Raw genomic sequence first — 14,881 nt, forward strand, 5'->3', positions numbered from 1 at the left:
GCCTGAAAAGGGTCATGCTGGGTTCACTGAAAAGGTAGTGATTAAAGCAAATCCGTTCAGAACACAGCTGGAGATTAATACTGTGTGGAAGAAGCTCTCAGAGTAGACTGAGAAAATGATGAGAAAGCAGGCTCCAGTAGCCTTCCTGGCTCCCCCATCACAGTCAGCTCTAGAAAAATCTATTTCTGAAGTGCCTTGCAATCAGTGATTGAAAAGATGTCCCAAAGTCTTTCTACCTGTAAGAAAAGAGCAGTGTGCAAAACTTTCTGCTTCTCAGCAAGGTCTAGAAGACAAATCTTTGCCAGATTTTAGCCTGGGAGCCTGTTCCCTCCTCATACAAGTGAGGATGTGAATCCCAAATCTTTGCCAGATGTTACACCTGCCTACAGACTACTAGGCATCCTAACTGAAACACCTCCTACCCAAGAGGAGATGCCTCCCCTTGAGGTCTCTGTCCTTCACAGGCTGCCGTGCCCATTGCGTCTGTAATCTCACCCACAGCTCGTCTCCCTTCAGTAGGGGCCCAGTTTGGGCAGCGTGGATGTGGACTAACAAGTGGCCTTTCCAAAATGTTGGTTTGGCATCTGCCCCTCTGCATAGCCTTCCCTCAGGGTCAGATCGGCCTTCATGCTGGTAATCCCATAGTAATATGGCATATTAATAATATTTATTACTATGTGTCCCATAATAATAAACGTGAGGGTTGCTCCTTCTGCCTTTGCAACTGTGTACTGTATATGAGGGTGTACAGTGAGCAAGGATAAGATGTCCTTTGTAGCTTCACCAGATAGAAAAGGGAATCCAGGAGGCTGTGGTCATCCTCACTGTCTGGAAATGCCCTGGAAAGCTGTACAGGCAAAGTGTTTGAGTGGTGGGAGAGATTTCACCTGCTGAAAAATCACCCTGAGGATGTCTCGGCACATTCACAGAACTCCTGCAATACAACATTTTGAGGGCAGTTGAGAGATATAATCAAAGTTGCGGCATTTATCTCTGCTTTATTTTGTTTCTTTTTTTGTATTGGCTCCTTTGTGCTCAATCTTCAGACAGCAGAGAATAAAAGAGAGAAGCTTCCCAGCTGTATTTATCAGCCTCTCTTACACATTATTTATTCAGCAGCCGCTTGGCTATGGATGCTACATATTTAGGACTGATATCCAAAGTGTCCTAAGACATAGGGAAGATCAAAGATGTCCTTTTCCTCTTAAAATTACAGTTTTGAATATCGGATGTTGTTTCAGCTCTAATGCTGTGTGTGAAACAGTTATAATTTTAGAAACTTTGCTGTTTTTTTAATATTGGAGATGTGGGTCCAGTATTAGATCTCGGTAAGTACTCAAACCTATATTAACAGTTTGAAGATCTCAGTGCCATTCTGGAGCCAAGCAGACTTGGTTTTGGAAGGTGAAGCAAGTGTTACATGTTGGCATTGTGACAATAACATTTTTCATTTTAGAAGGATATCCAGATGAGGGGAAAAGCGTCTATTTTATTGGATTTTTTTTTTCTGTAAATGTGATTGTAGATGGTATTGATTGTTTTTCTTTTTGCGGCTTCTCTGAGGAGATCAAAGCCTGAGTACTGGTCACAGGAGCTGAACTAAGCCAGTTGATTATATTGATAGTGTATCTGGGGCACAGTGCACCGAGGTCCTGCCTGCACTGATTGTGGCCAGATAGAAGCCGATTACTCAGTAGAAGCCAATCCTGACTCATAGATACACACAGTGGTGTGTTAGCGATTCCCATTCCCATGATGGATCTTGGAGGTTCTGTGAAAACACCAGCTCACTGCTCAGTGCAGGGAAAGAAAGTCAGTTGTTATGAGGGAGGGAAAAGAGCACAAACCTAAGAAAACTGTTAAGTATGTTGGATACCATTCTCAGTTCTGATCTCATTTCAAACAGAACAGCAGGACCAGAAGGGGTGTGAGTTGTAGAGCTAATCAGACTGATGAAAAGCTCCTCAGCTGTGTGGCTTATTTGCAAGGACTAAGTAGCTAGGCTAGGACTATTCAGGCTGGAAAAGAGACCTCTAGAGAGGGCTGCAGGAGATGTCTGTGAGGTCTTGAACAGTATCACAACTGTGAACAGGGGGAGGTGACACTAACTGTCACAGCTCGGAGACATCAAATGAAATGGCTGGAGCAGCACGCAAAGGTGAAGGTTATTCATACAGAGATGTCGCAGGTTGTCACGTAAAAAGACACCGTTATGCTTGTGCATGGGAGGTGCCAGAGTCACTGACTGCTATGAGTTAAGGGATGCTGCTGCCTGTGTTTGCCAGCCTCCTGCCTGAGCATCAGGCTTGAGAGATGGTGGTGGAGGATCATGTTTGAGCTGGCGTGCCGGACACTCTTTGTATTCTCCTGTGTGAAGCATTGGCCTGGGCAGAGCAGTTAATGGCCTAACAGGTATGTATTACTCTGTCTGCATCCTACTGAAGTTACCCACATATCCCTGATTGCAGCGTGGCTGTGACTCGTGTGGTGTGAGATTCTAGCTCAGCCACTAGATGCCCCTGTCCCACAAGCCAGGAGCTGGAGATCTGCTCTGCCTGGCACAAGGAGCTCTGTGGAGTGTGTGGCTTTTCTCTGTACTGAATGAGCAGCATCAGGCCAGGACTCCTTGGAGAAACACACATAGCAACCCCCTAGGACATCTTGCTATTTTCTCCTTTTTGTGAACCAAAAGATATCAACTCTAAGGTATTTAGGATGAGAGGAAATGGCCTCAAGTTGTACCAGGGAAGGTTGAGGTTGTATATTGGGAAAAATGTTTTTACTGACAGAGTGGTGAAGCCCTGGCAGAGGCTGCCCAGGGCAGGGAGGGAGTCTCAATCCCTGGAGGGGTTCAAAAAGCATGTAGATGTGGCACTTGGGGACATGGTTTAGCAGGCACGATGGGATTGGGCTGATGGTTGGACTGGATGAGCTTAGAGTTCTTTTCCAACTTCAATGATTCCATGACCCTGAATGCAGTGGGAATCCATCCTTTCTTAGCAAATAAAAGAGGGCTTGGAAGGCCGAAACGGATTGAGGAGAGATCAGTAAGGGCTCTGTGTAGGCAGGAGCAAAGAAGTGCTGGATTTACTCTTAGGGTCTTCCCAAAGGCTTCTCCAGGCTGAACAGCTTCCTGTCCCAGCTTGTCCTCATACGGGAGGTGCTGCATTCCTCGGATCATCTTCATCCCAGATGGTGGTAAGGAATCTTTGTAGCTGGTGGGTATTTCAACAGGCAGGTGTGGCGAAGCTGCTCTTCTTCAGCTGCGGGCGGTGCTGGGTTTGGTGCTGCTGTGTGCACGCCTGAGGTTTGTGCACAGCAAAAAGGAAACAGATTAGCAGGGCTTTTCCCAGGGAAGGACCTGACTACACTGCTGCAGAACTGCAGGCATGGATGCGTGCCTGACCTTAGAGAAGGCTATTTCATACCTCCGATATGTCCATAGCTCTGCATGCTTTATTATCTCCTTTAAAAGCAAGCTGCTGTGCTGAGGCTTTTGGAGGGAGGACTCATCCTGGCTGGCACTGGGCCGGCACAGCTGCCTGTCACTCTGCCACAAGCCGTGCCAGCAGTGCCAAGAGAGCGCCACGCTTTCTTCTCCGGAGAGTGACATCTCTTGATGAGTTGCTGCCTGGAACACAGGAACAGAGCTTGCTGTGTGCTGGAGAATTTCTCGCTTTCCTTGTCTTTTATATATTTTTCCCTGTGTTGTAGTTTAAACCCAGCCATCATTGAGCAACACACAGCTGCTTGTTCACTCTCCTCTGGTGGGCTGGGACAGAGAATCAGAAGAGTAAAAGTGAGGAAACTCATGGGTTGAGATAAAGACAGTTTGGCAGGTAAGGCAAACCAAGGAATTCACTTACTGCTTCCCATTAACAGATGGGTGTTTAGTCACCTCCAGGGAAGCAGGACTCCATCACACGTAAGGGTTACATGGGAAGACAAGTAACCATTGCTCTGAATGTCCCTCCTTCCTTCTTCCCCCAGCTTTATATGCTGAGTGTGATGCCATGTGGTGTGGGATATCCCACTGGTCACTGGGATTAGCTGTGTTCCCTCCCAGCTCCATAGGCACCCATATGCTGGTGGAGCGGTGAGAGGAGCAGAAAAGGCCTCAGCACTGTATAATCACTCTCGACAGTGACTGAAACATCCCAGTGTTGCCAACAGTGTTTTCATCACAGATCTGAAACAAAGCCCCATAACAGCTACAATGAAGAAAATTCACTCTGTCCCAGCCCAAACTGTGCTTTTGTTTTCAGAAGGGATTTTAAAGCATAGTCTTTAAGGACTGAAAATATTTTGCGAACTCATAATGTTGCTCAAAGCAAAGGGGCAATTTCCTCACTACCTTCTCAACCTCATGGCTTCCCACCTTGCGTGAGTAATGTTTCATCTTGGTTTGCTTTTTTGTGACTTCTCTTCGGAGGGAGATGAAAAGAAAAGGAGTGAATTGCTCAGAGTACAGGTGTTTGTGTTATATAGAAGATGCTCCTCTGGGATTCTGTTCTGTAATTAACTCATCACTAACTTCTGATTTTCTAATTTTACCTTTTGAGGAGTTTCCATAACAGTGTACAAGGCAAACAGAAAGGAACCCAGTGCACAGGGGGGAAGCCTCGCTAAAGAAGGCTCTTGGATTTAGGGGGAGCAGATGTGTGGCACTTGAATTGTTTCCCACTATACAGATTGTTGTGTGCTTACATTAGTTGATGTTTCTTCCAGTTTGAATGGTTAAAGATACACTGATATGGCCCTTGCAGGCAGACCTGTCTGAGAGGCAGGAGAAAAAAAAGTGAAACCAGGAATTCCTTTGTTTGATCAGCAGCAGTGCTGGGCTCAAGCCATGAAGTTTGAGCTTCTATTCTGAGCTTGTCTTGTGCTATGTGGGACATGAATGCATGCAACACAGCGACAGGTTTGCCTGTGAAGGACTGTGGAGACATGCTAAGCAATGCAGATGCGGCTTTAGTGCCCGTATGTTCTTCAGCCTTGGAGCAATGTGGTAGAAGTGTCCTGTATGTCTTGTTTTAGGCACGTGGACGGTGGGAAAAGGCTGTGCCTAAAGCCACAGCACTTCCAGTGCAGTGAGATAGAAAGCTGACGATACTTGAAGCATAAAGAATTTCTCATTTCTTATTTTGTTTGGATAATTTTTAGTTATTGTCTGACCTATAAAGGGTTGCATCGTGACTCTTCCAGGGGAGTGGAAGCGGTGAAAGGATGGATTTCATCTCAGTTCCACTTTTGATCTTTTATAGATTTGGAGAGACTGTGTAGTAGTTGACTGGTGGGATGGATAGGAATGCTCTTAGGGACCTCTGCTAGAGAGGGCTGTGGCTAAATGGGTGTCATCTTTACAGAAGGAACATAGCAGCTTGAACCAGAGATTTATTCCCTCTTTAGCTGCATCCATATAGCTGGAAACAAGGCAGACTGGGCAGCAGAAGGCATTCTGCATTGCCCTGGCTGCAGCTGGACTCCTAGCTGATGCTGGGGTGGTGCTTAAACACAGGGCGCTGTATTCCTTCCAAAATTCTCTGTATTTTTGTTTTCCTTCAGGTTCTTGCTACTGAAGCAGCAGCCCTTCCTGCCTGTCCCACCCAGTTATTGAATCTTCCTGTGCCTATGAAATTAGAGTCCATCTGTTGTAGGAAGCTGATGATGAGAGGATGGCAGTAAACAGACAACTGGCAGCATTCACAGTGTGCCAGCGCTGCTGTTCTACCTGCTGGTAAACGGATTATGGTCACAGCTCTGATGAAAAGGGTGTATTTTGCCAGGTTGAGGTGCTGTGGTAAGGGTCAGGAGAGGAGGAGGGCTAGGGCAAAGCCAGAAATGTGTGTGGGTGAAGGTTTTAAGCCTCATGTAAATCAGCAGAATAAAAAGTTGGAGTCTTTTCCAAAGTCATGGCTTGAGACCAATTTCTTCTGCTGTTGATGCTGGAAATCAGACCCATGCTGCCCAAAATGAGCTTCCAAATCCTTCAAAGCATGCTCCTGAGTGTGCTGCAGCTGCAGGGGATTGCAAGGAGCAGAAGGGAAGGAGAGAGAGAATTAGGTTGTCTAGGAAGGTTAAATGTGATTGCGGGAGTGCATGACTGGCTGAGACCTGGGCTGAAACCAGACAGAGGAAACGTTTGTGTAAAGCTATCTTTTGCAGATGATGTTCCTCACAACATTTCCATCCAACCTGCCTGCCAGCTGATAGCCTCTTCCCACTGTATCATTTCTAAACGCTGTGTGCTCGGTTCAAAGGCTGCTTTCTGTCTCTGTGGCCTCTTGCCACTCAGAGGCAGACTGTGCGAGGCTCGGACAGCAGCAAGTTACCCATGGCCCTTCTGTGCTGTTTGGTAGAATTCAGCAGTGCTTCTTTACAAAGCTGTCTCTTGATAAGCTTTCTCACCCCTAGGAATTTGGTTTAGAGAACTCATTTGTTCTTTTCCTGCACCAGCCGAGCTATGACACTTGAGATGCTAATGCTTCAAATAGTCATCTCCTCCCTTGCTTCAGCATTCATGTTTTGGTGGTCCTGCTCTGCAATCAGAGAGGCTTCTCTGCAGTAAGGGATGTGTCTGATTTCAGGACAGCTGTCTGACGTGGAGATTATTCTTGCAAGAAGCCTGTATGTATTTTTGTCTCATATTTGAACAATGCTGGGCTAGGCTTGAACCAGAGTTACACAAACATGTCAGCTTACCATGGATAACTCTTCCCCGCTGCTCCGCTCTGGTGAGACCCCACCTGGAGCCCTGTGCTCAGTCCTGGAGTCCTCAGCACAGGAAGGACATGGAGCTGTTGGAGTGACTCCAGAGGAGGCCACGGAGATGATCCAAGGGCTGAAGCACCTCTGCTATGAGGACAGGCTGAGACAGTTAGGGTTGTTCATCCTGGAGAAGAGAAGGCTGCAGGGAGACCTTAGAGCAGCTTCCAGTGTTGAAAGAGGCTCCAGGAAAGCTGGGGAGGGACTCTTGGTCAGGGAGTGCAGGGACAGGGTGAGGGAAGACAGTTTTGAACTGAAAGAGGTGAGATTGAGATCTTAGGAAGAAATGTTTTTCTGTGAGGGTGGGGAGGCCCTGGCCTGGGTTGCCCAGAGCAGTGGTGGCTGCCCCATCCCTGGAGGGGTTCAAGGCCAGGTTGGATGGGGCTTGGAGCCCCTGATCCAGTGGGACATGTCACTGCCCATGGCAGTGGGTGGAACTTGATGGGCTTTGAGGTCCCTTCCAGCCCAAACCATTCATGATTCTATAACAGCCAGGGATGGTGGACACTTCACTGTATGGATAACTGGTATTTAATTGTTACCCATTCAGAAGGGTCTGTATTTTTCAAGCCTTATTTCTTCCCTGAAGTCAGAAATGACAAACTGAAGCTCTTCTTGAGTCTGTAGCCTGTGAAAGCCAACTCCTCATCTTTGCTGTGATCTCAAAAGCACACACTGTTGTTGAGCCCTCTGTGATCAGAGTAATGAAATGAAAACTTTGCAGTTGTACTGAGCTCTTGTGGTTTCTATCAGGTTAGTGTAGTTTTGTTGCACTGGATGTGGTGGTTTAGGATTACTTTGGTTATAGTGGATTGTAGCATGACGGAATCCATAGGAAGTGGAAATAAATGAATAGAACGGAGTTTGGTTTATTTATGGCAGTGGATAAAGATGGAAAACTGAGTATTTGAATTACTTCAATCAGTGCAGGAAAGTGAGTAAGCTACCTTTGTACTGCTCTCCTTTACAATTTGATTGCTCATTTTACTGAAGTCTGATAATTTTGCAACCATTCTGTTCCTGAAGTTAACTGTCTGAACTCTGATGCCTGTGTTCAGAGCTCTTGGTTAAACTAGGCATAAACTCACTTCTGCAATATATGTGATATATTCATGCCCCAGCTTTGAGCAAATCCACAGATGTGGGTGTTTTGTTTTTTTTTCTGATAGTACTGTACCATGTTGATGCTGTCCCGACTGTGGCTGTGGGAGGAACTCGATACCAGCCAGTTCAGGGGCCTTTCTGGTGTCTCCAGCTCTGTGATTAGTTCCTGTGCTCCTGTCGTTGGGAGGGCTGTATGCTTAGAGGATGAGGGAAAAGCATCTTGTGTCACCTTGGCCTTATCAGCATGAGCTGGGGCTCCCTTGGTTTCCACTGTGCTCATCTGCTTTGTCTTTCCTGAAGCTGAACGAAGCAAAATGGCTCAGTATTTGAGATCTTGCCTCCTTCAAATGAAGGAAGATCTAGGACTCTGCTGCCTTTGGATTTATGGTGATTTCTTGCCCAGGATGGTTAATTTAAACCCTGCTGAACAATAGAAGGTGTCGGAGTGAAATGAGTGATGGGGACATTGCAATACAGAGTATGTTTAGGGGAAAGGGTAGCCTCACTGCACCCAAAGCCTCCAGCCTGGCTCTGCTCATGTGTCTGCCAGGGCTGTGTGCCCCCCCCTTTAAGTCGTTCAATAAAACCCCCACTCAAAAGTACAGACTCTCTTTAGGCCAACTGTTGGAAGGAGCCTGTTTCTAGGGGTTCTGCTAAGGCAAGTGCTGCTGTGAGGGGTTATATTTGTTAAAGTACTAAAGTATTGCTGGGCATAAAACTTTATGCAGTGTCTCTTTTCCCCGTGGAGCGCGGTACAGTCTTACAACGAGCTCTGTCATAAAGTTTCCCCACTATTATGCAATACCAGCGGAACAGACAGTGTTGGAGTTCTGAGGTTAAAGTGCTGAATGCTTACCTGACAGCTTCAATTTCCTTTTCAAACCTCTCTGCTCTCCTGCCCTGAAAATGTTGTTCAGTCAGTCACAAGCATGTCCCTTCTCCTCTGCCCCAGCCAAATGATGTTACAGATCCATACAGCAAGAGTTTGCTGTGCAATTTACAGAGATCTCCATCCTCAGGCCTGCATCTGCCTAATACCTATCTGTCTATAACTTAAAGTGAATGCTTCAGTGCATGGCCCACTGTGCAACAGCCAAAGCCTTTTATCATCTTTTCCCTAGGTGACCAAAAGGGGGGGGGGGGGAAAGCAAGAGTGAAGAGAAGAAAAAAGACAAACGCATCTTGCAAATCCTTCCAATCTGGAGCACCAGGCATAAAGCAACAAGGAAAATGCTGATTGATCAGGGATGCTGTACATCTGGGGAGAGGCGAAGGCCATGTTGAGTAACTCCTATGCAAAGGAGTTACTCCCTCCCACCAAACCCAGTAACATCTAGAGCTGCATAGACTGGTGCTAAAGGGTAAGAAACCAGGCTGGGGAGAAGTTTTGTTTCTTTTCCAAGAGTAAATGTATTTATACCAAAGGGAAGAGCACTTCACTTTTCTTCTCTTGAAATTCATAGAATCATGGAGTGGTTTGAGTTGGAAGGGATCCCAAAACCCATCCAGTCCCACCCTCTGCCACAGGCAGGAGCACCTCCCACTGGATATGAGGCTCCAAGCCCCATCCAACCTGGCCTTGAACCCCTCCAGGAGTGGGGCAGCCACCACTGCTCTGGGCAACCTGGGCCAGGGCCTCACCACCCTCATCGTTCTTCCTGTAGAAAGCTTACTGTATCTTCTCATCTAGAATACTTCAGTGGGAATGGACCTACAAAGATCATCCACGACAACCCCCTCCATCCCCTCCCTCCCCAGCCATAGATCCAAGATCACAGACCACAGGGTGGCGAATGCACGTACACCATTTTATGTGCATAAATGAGCGACTTGGGGACTGTTTATATTGTAGCCTTCATTCTAGATAAAAGCCTATTTATTTGTAGTCTAATCCAGGGCAAGTCCATTTTGTTTTCCTTTGCTACAACAAACACACTGGGGGGTGTTAACCTATCAAATATTCACCCACGGTAGAAGGAAGGAAGCAAGCGTAATGCAAATCTTAAGCAAATGTAGTTAATCTTCCGTTGTAAGGTCATGTTATTTTTAAACTGTGTAGGGCAGGGAAGGCAGTGTTTGTATAGCCCTTTTGATTTGTTTTTGTTTCCCAAAGCCAGTTTGGCCTTCTTAGTGATCCACAGGAACAAGCCAGCGGAGTGTGTGAGCCTCTGGAATCACAGGGGAGAAGGGATGACTCCTAATCCTGGCCCTCAGTTGTAAAAAATGTCTGTTTAGAAAATGTCAGGGAATGAGACATCTTTCTGCCTCCAACCATCGTCCAGTAACTGGAGTTCAGCTTCGGACTGAAGTCTCACCCTTGCAGACTCCTGTCGGGGAGCTCTGGCTCCTGGGTCAGGCTCCCTTGATCACATTGGTGTGGAAAGAAGGGTTATGGCTGAGGTGCGGTGCTGGTCGTGGTGCTGGGAGCAAACTGCCCTTTGTATGGATGTTATTGCCCCAAGGGCACGCTCCTTTGGCAGCACTCAGTTTTTGCTAACTAAGAGGTTTCTGGAATTGGCCTTTTGGAATCATGTCAGGCTCTTCCAGACACTGCAAGGGTTTTCTCTATTTCTCCCCAGTCAGCTGATCTGAGAGGAGCTGCTAATCCCAGTGGCAATGGAATTTGACCCATTTCCAAGAGGTTGGTTCATTTTCTTTTGCTGGAGATAAGAGCTTTATCTTTGTCAAGTTTGGAGGATCCATAACCCAGACAGCTGATGAGTGAACCCTGGGCTGCTCAGGCCTTACAGAAAAGTTTAATCTCCTTGAAAATGGATTTTCTCTCACCTGGAATGGGTATTTTACAGTTGTGTTATCAAGCACTATATAAACTTTACTGGTCAAAAGGTGGTCATCATTACTGGTTATACACAGAATTCGGAAAAGAAGGGAGGTGCCAAGGTAGGTGATTCAGAATTAACGAGGAATTTGCCCTGTATGTTTTTAAAAGCTGTTTTTAAAAGTTTGAGATTTTCAGTTATTTTGTTACAGTATTTTTTTCTATGTGGCAAATGAAAAGTCTTGATTAGCTTTTAAAATGATCACATTGGCTCTTAACTGACACAGAGCCTGTCCATTGCTCGTTAACACTTCTGTACCCTGAATCATAGAAGGGCTTGGGTTAGAAGGGGCCGTTACAGGTCATCCAGTTCCAAGCCTCTGTAGGAGCAGGGAGATCTTCAACCTGATCAGGTTGCTCAGAGCCCCATCCAACCTGGCCTGGAATGTTTCCAGGGATGAGGCCTCCACCAGTTCCATGGGCAGCCTGGACCATGGCCTCCCCACCCTCACAGGAAAACATTTCTTCCTAAAATCTCCTCAATCTCACCTCTTTCAGCTTAAAACTGTCCCCTGTCATCTTGTTCCTGCCCTCCCTGATCCAGAGCCCCTCCCCAGCTTTCCTGGAGCTCCTTTCAGCACTGGAAGCTGCTCTAAGGTCTCCCTGCAGCCTTCTCTTCTCCAGGCTGAACAACCCCAACTCTCTCAGCCTGGCCTCATACAGGAGGTGCTGCAGCACTTGGATAATCTTCATGGCCTCATCTGGACTTGCTCCAACAGCTCCATGTCCTTCCTGTGCTGAGGACTCCAGAGCTGGACACAGGACTCTAGGTGGGGTCTCACCAGAGCAGAGGGGCAGAATCCCCTCCCTTGCCCTGCTGCTTCCAGTGCTTTGGCTGCAGCCCAGGACACGGTTGGCCTTCTGGGCCCTGTGGCGTTTGCCACGACCCCTGGATGCTCTGGGGATTTGAAGGTTTATTTCCTGCAGTTTATCAAACTGCACGAGGTGTGAGGATCTGTTTCCACAGTGAAGTGTTTCCCTTGCAGAACTGAATTACTGTTAGCTGTCAGCCGGGCTGAACTCATATTTTTGAAGTGAAACTGCATCTCAGTTTGATTCTGATGCTTTTTGACATTCGAGTTGAAATACAAAAATGAAACTTTGTGTTTTGAAAACAAAAAAAAAAACAGAAACAAAATTTTAATTTAAAAGAGGAAAAAATATGTTTTCCAGAAACAAATTCTGCTGCGGTTCAACTAACCTCTTCTAGCATTTCATAAAATCAGGGTTTGAGCAACTCTGTTTAAAACATTTCTTTATCCTTTTGCACTCCCAAATAAAAAATGACATTCAATAGAATTAGGAAGGTGTTTCAAGTTACAGTTGCTTTGGTTTCCAACTGAAAGTATGAATGTATCCGTGTTTTCTTCAGAGTGCGCTTTTGCAGCTGAAGACCCCTTGGGGAGAACAGACTGGATTTTGCACTGTCTCAAACCCTCACCAACCTGGGGTATGTGCATCTTGTTCAAAGAGGACCTGCATGTTGTTTGCCATGAATTGGCATTGGCTCAGGGCTCACATCTAAGTTCTCCTTCACCCAGACATGGATATTTTCTGTGAGCAGGAGCTGCAGGGATGGGGCTTAGGACTAAGATCTTGTTGTGTTGCTAAGAAATGAATTTCATACTGTTTTTCATATCAATTATTCCCTTTTACAGGAAATAGTTATGGTTTGTTAGGATTCTTGCCTTTGTCATCAGAGATGGGTCTGTCCTTGCAGGAAAAGGAATCAACTAGAGAAGCGTATGAAAACAAAGAGAAAAGGTGTAAACACAGGAAATTAATTCTGCTTTTCATGCTGACTTCTAAAATCTAGAGTGCCTCCCATTGAAGGACATGCTGACAGAGTTGGGGCTGTACAGCCTGGAGAAGAGAAGGCTCCAGGGAGACCTTAGAGCAGCTTCCAGTACTGAAAGGGTCTCCAGGAAAGCTGGGGAGGGGCTCTGGATCAGGGAGTGCAGGGAGAAGATGAGGAGGAACAGTTTGAAGCTGAAAGAAGGGAGATTGAGATGAGATCTTAGGCAGAAATGTTTTCCCGTGAGGGTGGGGAGGCCCTGGCCCAGGTTGCCCAGAGCAGTGGTGGCTGCCAGGAAGGTGACTTCTTTCGTCTGAAGTGCACCCAAAGGAAAGCAGCTTTCAGGAGCCATGAGGTGTGGTGGCCAGCTGAGACACATCAAGGAGCTGAGCAAATGTTCCTCATGCAGAGAAGCTGTGGAAGGAAGCATGGAGCAAAAAGCCAGCGCTCAGGGGTAGAAGGGACTAGGGACCAGAAAGGGCTGGGCAGTTTACATGTCAGGAAGGTGCTGAGATGGATGGGAAGGAAGCTGCAAGCAAAAGCACACCTGTAAGGACACAGAGGGCAGCTAGGAGCTGTAAGGTTTTAGTTCCTATTTTTCTCACCTTGGAATTGTTTATATTGACTCATTCCAGTCTTTTATTAGTTTTAAAGCAATTTGGTATCCTTTGGGAAGCTCAGAGTGAAGTCTGATTTTGTTGGGCTGGTGTCACATCCATGCTGTGCTTTACTGAAACTGGAATAGGAGGGTGAAAGCTCACAGTTTTACCCAAATGTATTCAGATCTATAACAGAATGATAATAAGAAAATGATAAGTCAACAATCAGCAATGCTTTTTGTTTTGGGTAACAACCAATTCCTGCATCTCTGAGGAATCAAGCAGGTGGGTTTTTAATAAGGTTCGTTTGGCTTGTCAGTAAGTTAGGCAAGCAAAGAAGTGACTATCAATGTTTGTGCCACATGAAGGCACTCTGGAACTATAAGAGAGCATTCAGGCTCCAATGTCTGCTGTTTACTCAAAATTTGACTGAGACTGAAAGGGAAGAGGGATTGCTATGGCCAAGCTTTCATCTATTTTCCATCTCTGTACATATCTGTAGTGAACTTCTGTCAAGGTACCAGCTGGCAGGAGCTGGCAGATCCCAGATGTTGCAGAGTGTATCAGCCTTTTCACCAAACCGTCCTTCATCCTAACCTGTGGGAGTTGTTCTGCTAGGTTTCATGAGCATTCCCAGTCCTGTCTCTGTAGATATATAGTTCATGGGATGTCAATTCCCAATGGCAAGGCAGTGCCCACTGTGCCTTCCAAGCAGGTCTGGCATTGAGCTGCAGACACGCAGGAGATCTCATGCTGCCACGGAACCTTGATCTCCATCTGTGAGTTCTAGAGAGACAATCTGTGCAGGCAGAGTGGACACAGCTGGTATTCCTAGCTGGCCAGAAATCCTGAGTGAATATAGGAAACCAGCAATTGTTTCTGTCTGGAAAAGTTAGGATCTGGCAAGGCATGTATTTGCTATAATTTAAAATGTCAGTTTTTACAATTTATCTTCAGTGCTGAGGCCAGAACCGTGTCTTAAAGTTTATCACATCTACAAATCTTTATTACTTTAAAGATGAAGGCTGAAGTTCTCTAGTAAAGAGCTGCTGCTGTTTGACTGGACTTCAGGAAAAGTGTCAGGATCTGCCACAGAGTCATAGTATCGCTTGGTTGGAAAAGACCTTTGAGATCCTCGAGTCCAACCCCACCTGTCCACTACTAAACCAGATCGCTGAGCATGTTCTGGCTGTGGCTCAAACGACGGAATTCAGGAGAGCCGAGGGGTAAGGATTGCATTTGATTCTTCTTCCTTTCAGTTTCCTCTCCATGTATTCAGGTGAAGATCAGCCTTATTTTGACATTCCTGCCTTGTTGTACTTTGCATCACAATTACCGTGTTTTCTGAACATTGGGGGTTTTGTTGAAATGCTTCATTTGGTCTGAGATTGGCTCAGCACAGCAGCTCGCAAAGTGTAACTGAGCTGGCTTTCTCTCTTGCTGCAATCCAAGAGGATCAGGTGAGAGCGGGTGCCTGGATGCTCTTAGTTCATTTGCATGTGATCAACATAGCTTCAGTTTATTCCCCCCGTACACACTGCAGTAAAAAGTATGTTATGGTCTCTGAGGTGACTGGTTTTGATAGGGTTTTTAGCAGTGTGAATAAAAGTCCATAGAATTATTGAGGTTGGAAGAGCCCTCTAAGCTCATCCAGTGCAACTGTCAGCCCGACCCCACTGTGCCTGCTAAACTATGTCCCCAAGGTCCATAGTCACACGGTTTTTGAACCCCTTTAGGGTTGGAGACTCCACCACTGCCATGTCCAGAAGCACCACGTCT

The 14,881-nt window shown here is 46.3% G+C and overlaps 1 protein-coding gene across 1 annotated transcript in view; it reads left to right on the forward strand.

Annotated features, from left to right (window-relative positions):
- Positions 1-14,881, forward strand: part of CPS1 (carbamoyl-phosphate synthase 1) — a 109,242-nt gene that overhangs the window by 2,705 nt on the left and 91,656 nt on the right. The window lies entirely within an intron of this gene.

Source organism: Cuculus canorus, chromosome 6 (genome assembly GCF_017976375.1).
Source record: "Cuculus canorus isolate bCucCan1 chromosome 6, bCucCan1.pri, whole genome shotgun sequence".
NCBI classification, from domain to species: domain Eukaryota; kingdom Metazoa; phylum Chordata; class Aves; order Cuculiformes; family Cuculidae; genus Cuculus; species Cuculus canorus.